Raw genomic sequence first — 5,773 nt, 5'->3', positions numbered from 1 at the left:
TGCTTTATAACATATAAAACCAGTGAGGGAATGATTACACTAATCAGGACCAGCGGATCACGTCATGGTTACGTCGCTGGACCCGTATGTAGTTGAAGGTGGTTCAAATTCCAGACCTGGTGGCTTAAAACTAACGCTGGTTACGTGTGTGTGTATGCATCCAAAATCCTGAGAGGAGAATGGAGGAGAAGGGATTGTGGAGTGGCTGTTCCTCCAGGGGGTTGATTTCTGTCTCTCTGTCTCTGTCTTTCTGGTGAGGGCACGCTCCTTATAGCAAATCTCTCTCTCAAAAAATAAAGAAAAAGAAAAAAGAAGATTACATTATTCACTGTAAAAATTGAGACAGGAAAATAATAAATGAATTCTACTACAGGGTAAAATAAATTTTAGCTGGTTTAAAAAGCTAAACATAAGTTAGAATGTATAAAAATAATCTAATATATGGGGGGGGCAGCAGGTGGCATAGTGGTTAAGGCACTGGATATTCCCAAATGGTCAACCACAGTTCAAGTCCTGGACCTAGTGGCTTGCTTTCTCCCTCTTCTCCCCATCCTGATTATGTCTTTCTCTGGTCAAATTAAAATAAACAAAAGAATAAACAAAATTAAATAAATAATTCTTTAAAAATATTCTAATATAAAAGAATATTTGTAATTCATGCAAAATTCAGAGGCTATCTAAAAAAAGGTTGGTGTATTTGACCACATAGAAATAAGAAAATTTCTTAGGCCCAGCAGGTAGCACAATGGCTACGTCTCTGGACTCCCGTGTAGTCAACCGCAATTCAAGTCCTGGACCCAGTGGCTTAAACTCACGCCGGGTGTGTGTGCATGCATGACCAAGATCCTGAGAGGGGAATGGGGAGAAGGGATTGTGGTGTGGCCATCCCCTCTGGAGGGTGATTTCTCGCTTTCTGTCTCTCTGTCTCTCTCTGTCTTCCTGGCAAGAGCACATGCCCTGTAGCAAAAACCTCTCCAAAAATAAATAAAAATAAATAAATAAAATAAAATAAAATAAAATAAAATAAAATTTCTGACACAAAACAAAGAAATTTGAAAGAGAGGTGACAGACTGTATGTAACATGTCTGATAGATATAAGATTACAATTCAAGATACGGGTCAGCAGATGGTGTGGTGGTTAAGGTGCTGGGCTCCCACACTGTTGTTTGAGTCCCAGACCTGGCAGCTTAAAAATCATACCAGGCATGTGCGCATTTGTACCTAAAATCCCAAGAGGAGAATGGAGGAGAAGGGATTTTGGTATGGCCATCTGCCTGGGGGGTGATTTCTCACCATCCCTCTCACTGTCTCTCTTCTCTCTAGTGAGTGTACACACCCTGTGACAAAAACCTTACAAGAAAATTAATTGAAAAATAAAAAGTTTTTTTTATAAATTGTGGAGAGCAGACTCTCTCTTAGATATATTATTCACAAATGTTTTCTCTCATTTGTGGGCTGTCTTCGTTTTCCTGATGGTATCCTGTGATGCACAAAAGTTTTTTGTATTTTTTTTTTGAGAGATTTTTGCTATAGGGTGAGTGTGCTCAACAGACAGAAAGTGACATCTCTAGAGAAAGATGGCCATGCCACAATTTCTTCTTCCCCATTCTCCTCTTGAGACTTTGGGTACACATGCACATGAGCTTGGCATGAATTTTAAGCCTCCAGGCCTGGGACTTGAACCACAGTCGACTATGTGGGAATCCAGTGATGTAACCATTACACCATCTGCTGGTCCCAAGTTTTCAGTTTGTTTTTTCTTCTGTTGCTTGTGCTTATGTTATCATATCCAACAAACCATTACCAAATCAAAGGTCATAAGGATTTAGCCATGTGTTTTTTTTCTAAAGGTTTTATAGCCTTAGCTCTTCAATTAATTTTTAGTTCATTTGTGTACATGGTGTGAGGTAAGGGTTCAATTTTATTCTTTTGCTTGTGGATATTCAATTTGTTTCAGCACTGCTATTCTTTCCCCCATGGAATGATATTGATACTCTTGTAGAAAATTAATTTTCCATAGATTTTGGATTGGTTTTTGAGCTCACAATGCCATGCCATTGATCTATATGTTTATCCTTATATCAGCGTTGAATACTGTAGCATCATAGTAAGTTTTGAAATTGGCAAGAATGAGCCTTCTAACTTTTTACTTCCTTTTCAAGATTATATGGGTTACTTGTTCCTTGAATTTCCACATGAATTTTGGGATCCATTCTTCCCTTCCTGCAGAAAAGACCATTGGGATTTTGGTGAGATTTTATCGGATCCATAGATCACTTTAGATAGTATTGTCATCTTTCTTTATAACTTTTTATAAAGCAAAAATTGCCTATTTATTTCTCAACAGAGAATTTTACATTCTTCTGTCTGTTAAATGTTTCTTCCCTTTGCCTTTCCCATCCACCCACTACCACTCGCTCTCTACCACCCACTCCCTTCCCTTACAATCTCTGGTATCTATCCTTTTCCTCTCTATTATCATACCTTTGGATTTTTCAATTTCTGCCACAGAATGCAGACATTTATTATTGCCATCTTAATAATATTAATTTTTCCAATCCATGAGCAGAAGACTTTTTTTTATTTATTTGTCTTTCAAGTTTCTTTCAGCAACATTTTGTAGATTTCAGTACACAAATTTGCATCTCCTTGGTAAAATTATTCCTAAATTTTTTTCTTTTTGATGTTATTGCAATGGAATCATTTTCATAATCTTCTTTTTAAAGTCTTCCTTGCTAGTATATAGAAATTCAACTGACTTTTGCATGTTGATCTTCTACCCTGCAACTTTGCTGAATTAATCAATTTGTTGAGATTCAGTTCAAATAGTATGTAGATGAACCTATCAATAGTTCAAGAGAGGACAAAAATCCTTAAATATGGAAATCAAAGCATCGAAGAAAATCAGTAATGTTTTAGTCTAAAGTAAAAATAAATTCTATTTCACTAGTTCAGACACACATAATTAATCTCTTTTTTGTTGAATTTGCAGTGTTACTGTGGTCTGAGCCTTCCATTTAAACTCTGGAAGCTAACATTCAACTCTGGACTTGTCCCTACAATCAGGCTGACCATTCTCTTGGTTGTTTCTTGTATTCTTATTTCTGTGTGTCTGACTTTTCTTGGTATAGCATTCCCTTCAGCACTTTTGGGTATTGGTAAATTCTTTCAGGCTTTTTGTTGAATTTGCAGTGTTACTGTGGTCTGAGCCTTCCATTTAAACTCTGGAAGCTAACATTCAACTCTGGACTTGTCCCTACAATCAGGCTGACCATTCTCTTGGTTGTTTCTTGTATTCTTATTTCTGTGTGTCTGACTTTTCTTGGTATAGCATTCCCTTCAGCACTTTTGGGTATTGGTAAATTCTTTCAGGCTTTACCTGAGAATTTTTTTTTGTTTTTTTTTTTTTTTTTTCATATGAAAGATAATCTTACTGTGTATAGAATTCTTGGTTGAAATTGTTTTTCACTTAACACTTTGGATATATTTTCCCATTCTTTCCTTGCTTGCATTGTTTCTGATGAGAGGTCTGACCTTAGCCTTATAGGATATACTTTGAAAGTAACTTGATGTTTCTCTCTTGCCAATTTTAGTATCTTGTCTTTGTCTGTGGTTTTGGTCAATCTGGGTTGGGGAAGATCTTGAGTCAATTCTGTATGGGGTCCTTTGTATTTCTTGGATCTGGATATTTGAGTGCCTCTCTAGGTTTGGAAAGTTTTCTTCCAGGATTTTATGAAATAGATTATCAATTACCTTATTAGTTTCTTCACATTCTGGGATACCAATGATCTGGATGTTTGGGCATTTAGTGGTATCTAGTACTACTCGTATGTTATTCTCATTTTTTGGGGGGAGTTATTTTCTCAGTCTTTTTGGTGAATTTTTCCTGAGTCAAAGTATCTATCTTCTACATTTGAGATTCAATTTTCTGAATGATCTAGTCTGCTTTTAATATTTTCAATGGAAGTTTTGATTTCCTGTATTGCAGCCTTCATCTCTAACAATTCCGTTAGAGTCTTTTTTATGAGGTGTATCTCCTATTTCAGATCATGCAAGAACTTCCTCTTCTCCTGGAACTCAGTGTCTCTTTTCTCCTGCATCTTCTGGAGGTCGTTATCTCTATTCTCTTGCATTTCTGTTAGCTTTGTCACTATGAATATTTTAAATTCTTTATCTGGCATTTCCATTAGTTCCCTTGTATTCTTTGTGGAGGAAGAGGAGTTATTCTTTTCCCTTAGAGGAGAGTTTTGTTTGTTTGTTTGCTTTGGTTTCTCGTATTTCTTGTGCCTCTGTGGTGGTTTATGGTCCTCTGATAGATGATACTTTTTTTCCTGACTCCTGGCTAGACTGGGGAGCAGTGGGGTGAAGTCTGGGCAGAGGGTCTTTTGTGGTTGAAATCCCTAAAGTTATTTATTTATTTTTAAATAAAATCCCTTTGCTATTTGAGGACATTCCCTTGGATTCATAGTTTGCTATGTATTTGTATCATGAAGGGCATTAGTTTTTGCTAAATGCTTTCTCTGTATCAATTGAGATAAACATGTTATAAACTTTGTTATATTACTGTGGTGTGTTTTGTTGATTGATTTTCGTATGTAAACTACCCTTAGATTCCTGGAATAAATGCTATTTAGTTATAGTATGTTATTCTTTTAATATGCTGTTGTATTTGTTTTCACAGCAACTTTTGACACAGAAATTCTACTTCTGAGGATTGGTGGAATTTGGCGACAGTCAAGGGCAAGATTTTTTAATATTTATTATTAAAGGGTTTGAAACAGTGAATGCTTCATTGGGATATAGCAGAATGATGGAATAATATATAGCCAGATGAAATAATATCAATGCAGATGTGCTTGACTCTTTCCTTTTCTTCACTTCTTGTATTCAAATCATCTCCAAGTTCTGCAAGTTCTGAATATTAAATCCTGATTTTCTTTCAAAGTGGTCTCCTCCCCCACAACCTTTTTTTTTTTTTTTTTTTTTTTTTTTTTAAAATTCTGTGCTACTATTGAAATTTTGGCTACCATCACCGCTAACCTTTCCCTTCTCTGAATTATCTGTAGAACTCACTCAACTGTCTCCCAGCTTCTGGTCTCGAATTACTCTAATTCATTCTCTTTTTTTTGGAGAGGTTTTTGCTATAGAGCGTGTGCGCTTGCCAGACAGACAGAGACAGAGAGATAGAAAGCGAGAAATCACCCCCCAGGAGGGAAGGCCATGCCACAATCCCTTCTCCTCCATTCTCCTCTCGGGATCTTGGGCATGCACGCACACGCTCCCGGAGTGAGTTTAAGCCACCGGGTCCAGGACTCAAACAGCAGTCGACTACGTGGGAGTCCAGTGACATAGCCATTATGCTAACTGCTGGTCCCTCTAATTCATTCTTCATGAACAGCCATGGAGATTTTTCTAAGAATACAAATTTTATTATGTGTATCCTCTACTCAAAATATCTCGATGAAAAAAAAAATCTCGATGGTTTCCCATTGCTCTTTGTGTGAAATACCAGCATCTTATCTTGGCCCTTCAAGTCATGACTGTCTGCGCTCCATCTTTATTACACCATTTTTCCCTCTACCATCATCCTTACCCTCCTCTAAGAATTCACATTATACCCCAACCATATCAAACTCCCTTTACTTTGTAAAAACAGCAGTTTCTCTCTCTGAGATTTTCTTTCTTTTTTTTTAGAGGTTTTTCCTATAGGGCGCGTGCACTTGCCAGACAGACAGAGAGAGACAGAGAGACAGAAAGCAAGAAATCACTCCC

This window comes from Tupaia chinensis, unplaced genomic scaffold (assembly GCF_000334495.1).
Source record: "Tupaia chinensis unplaced genomic scaffold, TupChi_1.0 Scaffold144899_1, whole genome shotgun sequence".
Classification (NCBI taxonomy): domain Eukaryota; kingdom Metazoa; phylum Chordata; class Mammalia; order Scandentia; family Tupaiidae; genus Tupaia; species Tupaia belangeri.
This window is presented reverse-complemented; position numbering follows the sequence as displayed.